General features: G+C 40.8%; 2 protein-coding genes across 15 annotated transcripts in view; one reads left to right on the top strand and one right to left on the bottom strand.

The window, feature by feature from the left end:
- arvcfb (ARVCF delta catenin family member b) overlaps positions 1-596 on the bottom strand; it is a 312666-nt gene extending 312070 nt beyond the window's left edge. For 6 of the 10 annotated variants that reach the window (XM_069932580.1, XM_069932586.1, XM_069932585.1 and 3 more), the window contains exon 1: positions 22-596. The gene's annotated coding sequence lies outside the window, so the exon portion shown is untranslated. The remainder of the gene's footprint in view (positions 1-21) is intronic. The other 4 variants (XM_069932584.1, XM_069932583.1, XM_069932589.1 and 1 more) reach the window with 2 other exon arrangements.
- Positions 597-920: 324 nt separating this feature from the next.
- tango2 (transport and golgi organization 2 homolog (Drosophila)) overlaps positions 921-14559 on the top strand; it is a 261525-nt gene continuing 247886 nt past the window's right edge. For 3 of the 5 annotated variants that reach the window (XM_069932596.1, XM_069932591.1, XM_069932593.1), the window contains exon 1: positions 921-1026. The gene's annotated coding sequence lies outside the window, so the exon portion shown is untranslated. Of the gene's footprint in view, positions 1027-2728; positions 2781-3488; positions 3787-14559 lie in introns of all 5 variants that reach the window. The other 2 variants (XM_069932595.1, XM_069932592.1) reach the window with 2 other exon arrangements.

Here is a 14559-nt window from a genome sequence, read left to right as displayed (position 1 = left end):
GTGAATGCTTGTACACTTCACCTGGTTTGTGCGGACTCGAGGGGCGGAGGATTTTCCGACTCTGGTTCTCTACCTCCTCGGACCCGGCGCCGTCCCAGACGGATCAATTACAACACCTTTTGTTAACTTGTGGCGGACCTCCCCTTTCGCCACACCAGCGGCAACTCGGCTCGGGCCTCTCCTTTTGTCGTTACTTCCAGCCTTACTCAGAATAGCAGGATTCAAGCTGGAATAAAATGAGTTCTCTTTCTTCGGGGGAAGGAAAGCACTCCAACCCCTCCGAAACACGCTGAAGCGGGCTAATCACCTCCCTTTTTAAAGAAACCTGCCGCAGAGTTTTCCTCGGGCGATTTCGCCGCCGAGTACCGTACCTGAACAAGGGGAAGGGCAGCGCCGGGAGACTCCCGCCCTTCACTAAATTCAATTAGAGGGGAGAAGAGAAACGCGCTCGCAGCGGCCAGTTACGAATCCCAGCCGATATATATTAAAATAAAAACCACTGCTGATAACGATGCCTCTCTCCGCTCCTGCTCCCGTCGCGGGGCGCAAACCTTCCCTCACAGACATACACGACACCACCTTCTGCTCCTCAAATCTCGCCCTCCCCCTCCAATATCTACCAATCACAAACCGGGATACCGTGAGGACCATCGGTATTTGCCTATAGACACGCAGTAAATTCTGATTGGCACTACATCTAGCCAATCAGCGTTCGGCCTCTTTGATTACTGGTAGATGATTGACATGGAGGTTGATTAATCAGAGGCATCGACATTTTGCGCCAATGATATCTATTATTAGGCGGGACACAAAGAATACCAGAGCAGGTTCTGATTTGACTGACATAGATATTACCCAATCGGAAAAGGGAATATATATCTAAATATCTTCCAATCAGAAGAGCAAATGGGTCCTCTTTTGTTATTCAAGTGGTTTGTACCAATAACGTTGGACGTTGCTGGGCTGCTTTCCTCAAGTATTTTGAGGCACCTGATTAACAAAGTGTGAAGGATATTCAAGAAAACAGTAAGAAATATGTACATTTATTGGTCTTTGTTGTTATTTATTTGCTTTATCAAAATCCATTTTCAATGCGGTTGGTGTTCTTGTGATTTGCCTTCTCCTGAAATCACTTCCTTGAGATATGGTTCAGTTTAGTTTATTTATATGGCATATTAAAAACACCTCACGTTGACCAATGTGTTCTCCAAGTCACAAATTATATCTTAACTTAAGCAACTATTTAAAGCACAGTATAAAACGAGTACCCGAGGTTTTGAATTGTACATATAACGAATAACAAGCAATCATCACTTCAAAGCGCTTCCGAGTAAAAAAATATAACTTCAGCCTGGATTTAAGAGTTAAAGGAATGGGCTGATTTGATGGAGCGAGGAATATTGCTCCATAGTTTAGAGGCTGCTATCGCGAAGGCGCAATCTTCCCTGAGCTTGCCATTTGATGCGGAACAACCAAAATTGACTGATCTGAGGGTCTTGAAGTGGAGTAGGGCATTAACAGATCGGTGATGTAGGAGGAGGCTAATCTATTGATGGTTTTGTAAACAAACTGGAAAACTTTAAAATCTATCCTGAGCCATACTGGCAGCCAGTGAAGGCAGTTGAGAATAGGGGTGATATGGTCCCTCTTCTTGGCTCCTATTAGGAGACTTGCTGAAGCAGTCTACCAATTGCAGATGGGATAATCACGACTGACTAATTCCTTTTTAAAGACAGTTGGAGTGATCTAACCGGGAGAAAATAGGCACTTTCAGGTGACCAAAATACCCTGATGTAAAGCCACATGTGGCTGTCGGGAGGCCACCTGAAAGAGCAGGAGGTGTCTGCAAGGAGCACTTGGTAACCCTCCTGGAGGAATAATCACTGGAGCACTGAGGTCCCCCCGGCACCTGAATGCAGCTGCCTGAAAGCGGCTGCTAAGGGGATGACAATCAGCTGGCAAGTGCCTGACAGCCCCACTGCCCCTGCCCCCTGGCGTGGGCAGAGCTGTGGGATCAGTGGGGACCGAAATGGGGCTGGGGTGAGAGAACAGAGCAGTGGGATCAGCGTGGGGACCGACCCAGGACTGTGGGGAGAGCAGGACTGTGGGATCAGTTTGGGGACCGACACAGAGCTGAGTGGGGCAGTGGGATCAGTGTGGGGACTGACACAGGGCTCTGGGAAGAGAGCAGGGCAGTGGGATCAGTGTGAGGACTGATACAAAGCTGTGGGGAGAGAGAGGGGCAGTGGAATCAGTGTGGGGACCGACACAGGGCTGTGGGGAGAGCGGGGCAGTGGGATCGGTGTGGGGACCGACACGGGGCTGTGGGGAGAGCGGGTCAGTGGGATCGGTGTGGGGACCAACACGGGGCTGTGGGGAGAGCGGGTCAGTGGGATTGGTGTGGGGACCAATACGGGGCTGTGGGGAGAGAGCAGGACAGTGGGATCAGTGTGGGGACAGACCACGCCGACCACCCCAACCCCGACAGTCCAAAGAGACAGGAGCCGGAGTGCGCTCTGAGGCGCCTCCGTGCAGCCGTCCCTTTCAGATGGCCAGCGCTGCACTTTCAGAGCTGCCACCTAAATAACCATTCCACAGGTCTGAAGGAATACAATATCATACCAAGGGATTTGACATGTGGTTTAATGAGGGTGGCTAAGTTGACGAGGGTATTGTGATAATTTTGGTGTGCATCAAATAGGATGATCTCAGATTTGTCATCTTTTAGCTGCAGGAAATTTTGAGCCATCCAGCACTTTGTCCTCCAGACCGTCAATGAGGTTGGTTATATTTGTTTGATCGTTGGGCTTCGGGGGAAATAGAGCAGGGTATCATCAGCATAGCAGTGAAAGGAGATGCAGTGTTTTTGGATGATATAGCCAAGGAGAAGCATATATAAGAAGAGAATGGGGCCCAGAGTAAACCCTTGTGGGACCCAACAGTAAAGAGTAGTAGGCAAAGATGAAAATTTGCCCATGTTGACTGAGAAAGTCCTATCACTGAGATAAGATTTAAACCAATTCAGGGCCATGCTGTCAACACCCTCTGCCAGAGGCTATCTATTAAAATAGCATGATCCACTGTATCAAATGCTGCACTAAGATCGAGGAGAATTAGAATGGCAAAGCTTCCTGAGTTGGTAGCAAGGAACAGGTCAAGGAGGTTTGACAGATCCTGCCATAAACCTACATTGTCTTCTAATTTTCCTGAGTTATGCAAGATTGAATTCAATTCTACTATCATTATAATTCAGTTGGGCTCATTTATTTGTTATTTTAAGTCTATCTTGTGGGGTTTTATTTATAATTTTTCACTGTTAAATATCTCTTTTGGTTAATTGAGTCAAGCACCATTTTTTTTATCCTAAGGAAAAGTTTTCTGCATCTGTTTATATTTCAGGTAATATATCAAAAAATAAGTATAGTGTGTCATATAATATTTTTTTTAAAAACTGTTTTAACTTTGCATTTACCTATGTTTCTGTCCAGCATATATGGAGGAAATCTATCCTAACATCCAAAGCAGATGTGCCCAATACATGAGGCTGGACATGTCTTTGACTTTTGGAAGAAAAGGAGTGGGGAAATAAACAGGAAGTCAGAGTGCAAGTGGGATAGAGAACTAAAGTGGCAGGGAATGAGAATCCCTGAGTCGATCCTGTGGTTTCAATTCAGGTGTTCTGCAAAGTCATCCCCTGACCTGGATTTAGTTTCTCCAATATTTTAAACAAAAGACCAAATCAATACAGTCATTGATGGATTGACAAGGTTAAGGAAGAGGGCCCAGGTAAGTCTGAAATCACGACTGTTCCAATACCCCACAAAAAGACAGGCAGAGCTTGGAGCCATTATTACATCTTTGTTTTGGAATTCAAGCAGAAAGCAACATCCCATTTACAGTTCTGCACGATTGCTGCACCTTCATGTTAACTTTAATGTGTGCACAAGGGCAGTTAGAAATCTTTTTGATAATCACACTTTGGACTCTTTTGCCATGTTGAAACAAAAGCAGCACTCCTTTTTTCCCCAGAGGTAACTGTACATTTTTCCACATTGTATTCCATTGGACCTATCATTGGGCACTCGAGCAGCTTATTTATGTAGCCTTGAAGCCTCTCTGTATCCTCATCACAAATTGCATTCCCACATAATTTCTTGTTATTAGTAATCCTAGAAAAATTATTTTTGCTCTCTTCCACCAAAATTGTTGATACAGACTGAATAGTTGGAACACAACTATACCTTTGCAATACCCTACCAGTTATAGCCTTGCCACCTGAGAAGAATCTGTTTATTCCTATTCTTTGTTTTCAAACTTTGGATGGAATGCTCAATCAGCAATAGCTTATTGATGTGTAGTTTATTATCAACTTCCTACATGGGATTTTATTATGAGTCTTCAGAAAATCCAAATAAACCACATCTCCTGGATCTCCCTTCTCCATATCCCTTTCAATAATAACTCTGCTAAATCATGTTCTTTCCTTAATGTTTTGACATCATCCATTATTGTATATCCCAGCATCTTCTTACCACTGGTGTCAAGCTAATAATTTGTTAGTTCAAGAATTTCTCTCCCTCTTTTAAATAGTGTGGTCAAGGACTCTGAACCTTTCATAGAGTTGTTGACTAACCATTTCTGCCCTCGGATGCTGCCTGACCTACTGAGTTCCTCCAACTTCTCATTGTTTGATCAAGATTCCAGCACGTGCAATTTTTCTGTACCTTTACTGGAATATTAAAGCTGGAATCACTCTTTGTCCATTACGTCAGGCAGACAAGTCTTCTGCATACCTGACTCCTGAAACATGATTTTGACCTTTTTCCACTAGAGAGGAAAAGATTTGAGGATATGCTTGAAGTCTCCTTGAAGAAATGTAACCTCACTGATTTCAGCACATCTCTGGCCCATGAACATGCCAAGGTGAAAAAGCATTCAGAACGCTATTGAGAACTTCAAATCCATCCATCTAAAAGCCCTAAATAAGGGTTAAAGGAGTGGACCACCTAACTAATTTCAGGCATTACACATTCTAACTGTTGCAGATTCTACAATTTCTGTTTGGCCTCTTTTTTATCTCACAATGTAGAAAATAGGAATATAAGTAAGTTATCCTCTCTGTTAAGGGATTGTGCAGATGAGCTACAGAATTCATCTAAATGATCAGAATCTGCACTTCAAAAATATTTCATTGCCTGTGAAGTGATTTGGGTTATCCTTGGATCATTAAAGTCTATGTCAATGCAAGTTTTTTTTTCTTGAACTAAAGATTTAAAATTTACCAAACCACAGCAAGTTGTAAAATTGGATTTAATAAATCATCAGGATTTTGAACAGACATGAGAAGTAAAATATTCATGAAAGCTTGGTTTCGTGAAGAAATACCTCCAGTTCACTAATATTATTCATGGAAGGGATTTGCCTGTTCTTGTAAAGACGTATAACCTTCAAACCCAGTGCTACATAATTGGCCCTGAGAAGATGTGTGCCATGCCACTCAGTTGTCAAGGCATTAAGGACAGGCCACTGAAATCTGTTTGCTAATCCACCACATGGCAAGATTTAAGGTGAAGTAACTTTCCATTTACAGGAAGTATGTGTTATCCTCCAGTCTTGCATACAAGTTTTAAGTTTGTTTGTCCAATACACTCATATCTCTTTCAAATGGGTAAATTACTCATCCACCAAGTTGTGGGTGGGATATATTTGGAGCCAGTGTGAGGAAAAGACAGATATAAAGGGAGGAAAAAATGTAGGGAATAAAAACAAATGTAGTGTATAGAAAGGGTAATAAATTGGGAGGGAAGTGGAAGGAGAGATGAAGTGAAAGAAAAGAATGGATTGGAGGAGAAAATGAGAGGAGAACAAGAGCTTTAGGATATTGAGGAATAAAAAGATGAAACTGCTATCAGGGAAGAAAGATGGATGTAGAAAAGAAAAAAGGAGAGAGAAGAAAATGACAGTCATAAGAAGAGGAAATGTTGAAGATGAATTCCACAGAGATTGATCAGACCAGTTCCCACCACTTGGTGTTATTTAATTAGACTAAGATTTTTTTTTCCCTACTTACTCTCCGATAGGAACAGAAATAGACTGTTCAGCCCATTAAATCTGCTCTGTCATTCAATCATGAGCTGATCCAATTTCCCACTCGGCCCCACTCTGTCTTCTCTCTGTTACCTTTGATGCCCTGACTAATCAAAAACAAATCACTTTGCCTTAAATATACCCAATGAAGGCTTACACAGAACACCTGTGGCAACAAATTCCACAGATTTGCCACTCTCTGGCTAAATAAATTTCTCTGCATCTCTGTTCAAAGTGGACACCCTTAAATCCTAAGGATGTGCCCTCATAACTTAGACACTCCACCATGGGAAATAACCTTTCCACATCTACTTTGTCCACACCTTTCAACAGTAAAAATGTTTTAATGAGATTACCCCCCTTATTCACCTAAATTTCAATGAGTACAGGCCAAGAGTCTTCAAACATTCCTCATATGATAACCCTGTCATTTCTGGAATTATCCTTGTGAACCTCCCCTGAACCCTCTCTAATGTCAGCACATCCTTTCTTAAATGAGGAGCCCAAAACTGCTCACATTTCTCAGTGAGGTCTCGCCAGTGGCTCATAAAGCCTCAACATTGCATCCCTTCTCTTCTACTCCTCTTGAAATGAATGCCAGCATTGTATTTGCCTTTTTCACCAGCAGGGTATCATGTCTGAGGGCTCACAGTTCCATTTTCATCCAGGAATTTTCAATTTTCTCCCAATTTAGATAATAATTATTTCTTCTACCAAGTGCATGATGGTACACTTTCTGACATCTTATTTCATTTGTCACTTATCTGTCCATTCTCTGAATCTGTCCTTCTTTAGCCTTGCTGTTTCCTCAGCACTACCTGCTCCTCCATCTATCTTCATTATCATCCACAAATCCATTCATTCCATCATCTAAATCAGCTATTCTTAACCTTTTAATTTTGGTTGAGGCCTCCTTAGGACTGCACAATGTTTATGGGCCCCCTTTCTTGTGAAGCAGTCAGTTTTGATTTCTTCTGTACTTCCCTCCTATTGACCACATAAAAACATTTTTTTTAAAATGATGTGAAATGAAAAGAAAACAAGGCTTTTACTTAAATGGTTAAATTGTGATATGGTGCCAGTGGGAGGGTGGGGTGGGCGTTAGTCAGGCCCCATTGAGAATGGCTATCAACATCATCGATTTACAACATAAAAAGAAGCAGCCCTTAGACCAACCCCTGAGGAACACCACTAACAACCGACAACATAGAGCATTACATGTCCTATTGGATGTTCAAAGTGGCTGCTTAGTGCAGATGGCAGAGGCACTTTGGCCATTTGACAGCTGTAGGTTAATGGAAGGGAAAGGTTGAAATAGTCTGAGGCAAATCATTGCCAATGAGCTGGTGAATGGTAAATAGAATTCCTCCCAATCAACTAATGCTCGACCCATGCAATTATGTTTCCTGTTATACCATGGGCTCTTGTCTTTAGTAACCTTGTGTGGCACCTTGTCAAAGGTCTTCTGGAAATCCAATGCACAACATTCATTGCCTCTCATTTATCTAGCTTGCTTGCCACTTCTTTAAAAAAAAAATTCCAATAGGTTTGTCAAGCAAGATTCTCCTTTTAGAAAACCATGTTGGCTGACCTATCTTGTGATGTGCCTCCAAGTACTCTGCAATCTCATCTCTGACAATAGACCAACATCTTCCCAACCACTGATGTCAGCCTAGCTGGTCTATAATTTCCTTTCTGCTGCTTCCCTTGCTTGTTGAATAGTGAAGTGACATTTGTGATTATTTTTCTCCCCCAATACTCTGGAAACCTGCCACAATCTATTGATTCCTAACCAATCCCTCCACAATCTCTACAGCTACTTCTGTCAGAACCCAAGGATGAACCAGAATATATCTGGTCCAGGGGACTTATCTACCCTGAGACCATTCAGCTTTCTGAGCACCTTCTCCCTTGTAATAATAACTGTACCATTCCAAGATACCCTTGGACACATTTTTAGTGTCTTCCACAGTGAGGGCTGATCCAAAAACTCTCATCTCTATTTTACTCTTTAAGTACTTGAAGAAACTTTTTGTATCCTTTGATTTCATACTTCATCTTTTGCCGCCTTGTGAGTTTTTTAGATGCCTTCTGCAAGTTTTTAAAAAAGGAGAGCAGGAGAATAGAGGGATCAGAAAATGCAGAAACATAATTCCCTGAAAGTGGTGTCGCAGGTAGATAGGTTTGTCAAGAGAGCTTTTGGTATATTGGCCTTCAGAAATCAAAATATTAAGTATAGAAGTTGGGATGTTATGGTAAAGTTATATAAGACATTGGTGAGGCCAAATTTGGAGAACTGAGTGCGGAGAAGATTGACTAGGATGTTGCCTGAACTTAAGGAACTGAGTTACAGTTACAGGGAAAGGTTAAATAGGTTAGGACTTTATTCCCTGGAGTGCAGAAGAATAAGGGGAGATTTGATAGAGGTATTTAAAATTATGAGGGGGATAGACAGAATAAATGTAGGTTGGCTTTTTCCATTGAGGGTAGGTAAAATACAAACCAGAGGACATGAGTTAAGAGTGAAAGGGGAAAAGTTTGGGGGGATATTAGGGGGAATGTCTTTACATAGAGAGTGGTGGGAATGTGGAATGAGCTGCCAGCTGAAGTGGTGAATGCGGGCTCAATTTTAGCATTTAAGAAAAATTTGGGACAGGTAAATGGATGGAAGGGGTTTGGAGGGTTTTGGACTGGGTGCAGGTCTGTGGAACAAGACAGAAAAATAATTGGACACAGACTATTATGTTGTTATGTTGCATTGTTCTACATCTGACTTTTGTTTCTCCTTGATAAATCTCAAACTGATTTCAATCACATTGTGATGACTGTCCCCAAATTGTTCCTTTACCCTAAGCTTTCTACTCCCCTCTAGTGGGTTCATCAAGTGGAAAATGGAAGGTTATTTGTTGCATGGAATAATTGCTTGACAACATAAAGCATTATACGTCTTGTTGGATGTTCAAGGTGGCTGCTGAGTGTGGTGGCAGAGGCACTTTGGCCATTTGACAGCTGTGGGTTAATGGAAAGGGAACGTTGAAATTGTCTGAGCCAAATAATTGCTAATGGGCTAGTGACGAGTAAAGAGCAGGGGTACAGAAAATCCTTAGTTGGGTAAATGTGGTTCATTGCATTGATCCTGTGACACAAATTATTTAATACAAGAGAGAACTGAAAACCCTGTCTTCATTCCTGGTATTAAATCACTCATGATTGTTCCTTTATTCAGGTATTCTGCTCTTTTTTTTTTCATGATGGAAGCAACTGTATTCACTGCACTATTTTGAGAGAACATTTCTAATGGTGCACCATGGAACAAGGTCAATAACAATCAATTCCTTTCCTAGTTCCTGAAAAATATTGTCACATGCATATGTTGTAAGTATGATTGTGAACTTTGGAACATTGTCCATGAACTTAATCACTTGTTGCTGGATTAATTTTTTTTGGCAACTAGTTTCATTGGAGAATTGAGTATGAATTGGATCCATAAACTACAATGTCTGCATATTCCCGTGATATATAGTGTACGTTTATACACACGCACCCTGGTTCTGGAGTATGGTGTCATACATTTTGTTCCACAATGTATAATATTTGCTGGATAGGTTTGACCGAGTTCTTCTGAAAGCCACTGTAGCAGTGCAGTCCCCAAAAAGCAGTCTGATTACAATGCCACTGGTTTAGGACACTTCGAAAATTAGCCTTGTACTCCACTTTTTTATCTTTTTGAAGTGGGGGACTTCTCCCCTCCTTTTCATTCCTACTCCCTCTTCACAAACTATCTGAATGTGACCCCACAATTCTCCAGTTTCCTCATCAAAGCCTTCCCACACCTTGTTGCTGAAGCCACAATTAAATTCACTCTTCCTCCAGTCCTTTCACACCCCACTAACCCAAAGGATGCTTAAAATTGTCAGAATTTGATAAAGGAATGGTTCATAAATAGGTAGATGAAAGAGTTTATTGACGAGTAAGATTTAAAATCTCTTACCAATACCTATTTTCAGTTCAACAGAGAAAATTAGAAGTTAAAGAAATTACTGAAGGGAAAACTGTTGGGGATATTTACCTCACATGCTTTGTTAAAAGCTGATTTTTCAGTTGAAAGTGGATGACTCCAAATTACTAATACATTTTGAGTTTAATAAAAACATTTTAATTATTAATAGTGTTAAAGTGCTTAAGTAATTTAAATTTGTGGCACTCACAGCAGGAGTGAGCACTTAGCAGTGTATGGAGATGAACCCTCATTTAGGTAAGGAAAGTTGTGCTTCCCTACAAGTGGAAGAACTGCAGTCGGTATTGGTACACAAGAATTTGAATTATGGGGAGGAGAGAGTCTAGTGATTGTGAGAGTGAATGAGCAATACTACCAGAGTTATAAAAGTTGGGATTCCTGGCCTGATACTATCTCTAATCTAATAATATTTTTGTGTGTAGCGGCTGCTACACACAGAAAACACCACTAGACTCTGTGGGGTTTCCAGTAGAATTTTTATTTGAATTTCGCGCTGCCCCGCGCAGCAGTGGCGTCATCACATGGTCCGGGGCGCGAGCAGTGGCCTAAGCCACGAGGCACTGAGTAAGCCCTGACGGCACCATCTCTTCTGCAGATGCCCCACCAGCAGTACAAACGGGGCCGGTTCGCTTACAGAGATGTGCGCCATCACGTGTGCATGTATGTCTGTTTGTCTGTTCTCCGTGCAAATCAATATGGAGCACTCAAGGAATGTCCAAGGAGGTTCAGTAAGGGTAGCATTTGATGCTGAATGTCATGATCACATTGAATTTAACCTTTAAGGTCATATGAAGTTCAAAAGTGTTTTTTGACTAGCTTGCACTGACTTGCATTACTGTTTATTGTACAAGTATTTACTAGCACTGACGTGCATTATTGTTTACTATAATTGTGGTAACATTTGATGCTGAATGTATGACCGCATTGAATTTAACCTTTAAGGTCATATGAAATTCAAAAGTTCAAAAAAATTGAACTTGCACGAGGAACACCTCAATTAGTTACAGGGCTGTGCATCAATGTACATTCAGAATAAAAACAAGTTCAATATGGCCCCAAAAATCAAATCAACATTGGGAGAAGCTCTTCATGAGCCTGTAGAGTTAGGTAAAGGAGAAAGCAAGAGACAGCAGAGGAACATCAGTCTCGCCTCACTGTTTTTTTTTTGTTTTTTTTTTAAATTTTTTATTTTTCACACCATAAATCACATTAGCCATGATATACACTATTTCTTTTTCACACATATACAGTGACTTTTTCTCCCCCCCCCCCCCCCCTCCTCCCAAGCTACCCCCCCACCCCCCCCCTCATCCATTTTAGGTAGACAATCTAGGTTGCATTAAGCCAGTCAGACAATGTTGTCATTCAACAAAAATACACCAGAAATTCTACTGAGTCCTTTCTTTTCTATCCTTCTCCTTCCATCAACTTAGGTAATGTTTGTCCCCGGTAGGTTTTCGCTATTGTATTTAATGTAAGGCTCCCATACTTGTTCGAATATTTCAATATTATTTCTTAACCTATATGTTATTTTTTCTAATGGAATCCATTTATTCATTTAAATTTAGTAGTTTCTTCCTTTTAATTTGGTTATGTATTCCATTAATATTTAAAGTCATATAGTTCAGCGTAGCCCTTTTATATTTTGTTTATCTTCTCTTTCCGTTTTTCCATCATTACCTTTCCTCCTTTTCCATTTCTGTTTTCTTATTTTCAACTCTTTATAAGACAACATTCCTACAACATCCAACATTTTCCTTATTCTCCTATTTCTATCTTCTTTATCCCCAATCTCCCCTTCACCTCCTGAGTTGTCCTTTATCCCTTGTCGGACAACCACATCTCCCCTCTCCATTTGGATTTGCGAATCCACTTGCAAGCGTCTACTGATTTTGCAGTGACCGCTATTTCCCCCCCACCCAGCCCCCCCCAGAAAAGATTTCACTTTTCATATGTCACAAAGGTCACTCTTTTAATTCCCTCCTTATTCTCTCTATTCCATTACCTTCCCTTATTAATTCATGTCTATACTATCTATATTTTCCTCTAAGTACAGATACATTCACGTATGCACATTGTCTCTATTCACTCTTATACCTCTTTACCCGCATACATATTAATCGTGATCATTTTTACTCTCATTACCCGTCTTCATCCCTCAGTCTATTTTTGTCTTTACCCACATACATATCAATCGTGATCATTTTTACTCTCATTACCCGTCTTCATCCCTCAGTCTATTTTTGTAATTTTTCTGCAAATTTTCGTGCTTCTTCTGGATCCGAGAATAGTCTGTTTTGTTGTCCTGGAATAAATATTTTCAATACCGCTGGATGCTTTAGTATAATTTTATACCCTTTCTTCCATAAAATCGCCTTTGCTGTATTGAACTCTTTTCTCTTCTTTAGGAGTTCAAAACTTATATCTGGATAAATGAAGATTTTTTGCCCTTTATACTCCAGTGGTTTGTTGCCCTCTCTTACTTTTTCCATTGTCTTCTCCAGTACCTTTTCTCTTGTAGTATATCTTAGGAATTTTACTACAATAGATCTTGGTTTTTGTTGTGGTTGTGGTTTAGAGGCCAATACTCTATGTGCCCTTTCTATTTCCATTTCTTGCTGTAGTTCTGGACATCCTAGGGTCCTAGGGATCCACTCTTTTATAAACTCCCTCATATTCTTGCCTTCTTCATCTTCCTTAAGGCCCACTATCTTTATGTTATTTCTTCTGTTATGGTTTTCCATTGTATCTATTTTTTGAGCTAGTAGTTCTTGTGTCTCTTTAGTTTTTTTATTAGATTCCTCCAATTTCTTTTTTAAGTCTTCTACCTCCATTTCTGCTGCTACTGCCCGCTCTTCCATCTTGTCCATTTTCTTTCCCATTTCTGTTAAGGTCATATCTATTTTATTCATTTTCTCTTCTGTGTTGCTTATTCTTTTTCTTAAATCATTAAATTCCTGTGTTTGCCATTCTTTAAATGACTCCATGTATCCCTTAATAAGAGAAAGTACCTCCTTTATCTTGCCTTTCTTTTCTTCTTCTATTTCACTGTACTCTTCCTCTTCCTCTTCTTCTTCCTCTGGGTTGGCCATCTGTTGTTTCTTTGTTGCCCTTTCCTTCTCTTCTTTCTTGTTTCTATTGTCTTCTGTGGTCTCTTCTTGCTGCAGGTGTTCTGCAGCTGTCGTTGCCGGCTGTGGAGATCGACTCCCCAGCTGGTCCCCCCTCCCGTCGGGAGTCGCGCATGCGCGGTTGCGCACTTTTACTCGGCTCAGCGAGCCATTTTTGTAGTCCATTATTTACCGACCTGAGGGAGCGGGTTTCTCTCTCCGCAGCGGGCCTCTTCGGACAGGTAAGGCCTTCACCTTTTTCCTCCGTTGTCTTCTCTTCCTCTCTTCTTACCGTTGATTTGGATTTTTCTTTTTTTGTCGCCATCTTCTTTCCACCTTTATACTCACTTTTCTGTAACTTTTATTTCTGTGCCTTTGTGTTTTCCTTTGTTTTTCCCGACTTTTCTGGAGAGGGCTGGAGTTCACCGTCCGGCCACTACTCCATCACGTGACTCCCCGTCTCGCCTCACTGTTGATGCTTCCAGGCATGCAAGGAGCAAGCAGCAAGAAATAGAACAGCAGTGATAAGCCTGTCTCAGTGCTCAGGCCTCCAGACAGGCAGGGGGCAGGCAGCGGGAAACAGAACAGCAGATTTTGGGGAACAATTTTTTCCAAATGGTATTAGAGATTCTCAAGATCCTTGCCCTGGATTTGCTTTGTTTGATATTTTTTTTCTTTTTTATCTTTTAAGTTGCAGGTTAATAAACATAATACAAAGAGATCAGGATTCCATTAACAACTGTTAACGTTCAAAGACACCGGGTAACATATGTAAACTGAACCTCCCAACCTCTAAAAGCCAAACATGAAAAGAATCAAATTTTATTATAAGAGGTATACCTCTAACTAAAATTTCAAAACAAAAAGAAAAAACAAAAGTTGGGTTACCATATTTTCACCGGTTAAACAATTATTTTGTCGTTAACTCCACTCCTCTGCACTCAAATAAAAGTTAAGAGGATTTGGAAAGGATGTTGAATAAATGGTTTCCATGTTTCTTCAAATTTAATCGAAAGGTCAATAGTACCACTTCTGATTTTCTTTTTCCCTCTAAGTTTAAATATGCTATTGTTTGGGAAAACCATTGAAAGGTGGTAGGTGGTTTATGGTCTTTTCATTTAAGTAAAATAGATCTCCTGGCTATTAAAGTAACAAATGCATTCAGACGACAAGCTGAAACTGATAAATGGCCAGAATCCAAAACGAGTAGTCCAAAAAGTGCAGTAATAGGATAAGGTTGTAGGTCAATAAAAACTGTTGAAATAATATCAAAAATATCTTTCCAATATTTTTTCAAGGAAGGTCAGTACAAAAACATATGTGTCAGGGAAGCTACCTCAGAATGAC

Source organism: Narcine bancroftii, chromosome 4, assembly GCF_036971445.1.
Source record: "Narcine bancroftii isolate sNarBan1 chromosome 4, sNarBan1.hap1, whole genome shotgun sequence".
In the NCBI taxonomy this organism is placed as follows: Eukaryota; Metazoa; Chordata; class Chondrichthyes; order Torpediniformes; family Narcinidae; genus Narcine; species Narcine bancroftii.
Note: the sequence above shows the minus strand (reverse complement) of the source record. Positions and strands in the feature narration are given on the sequence as shown.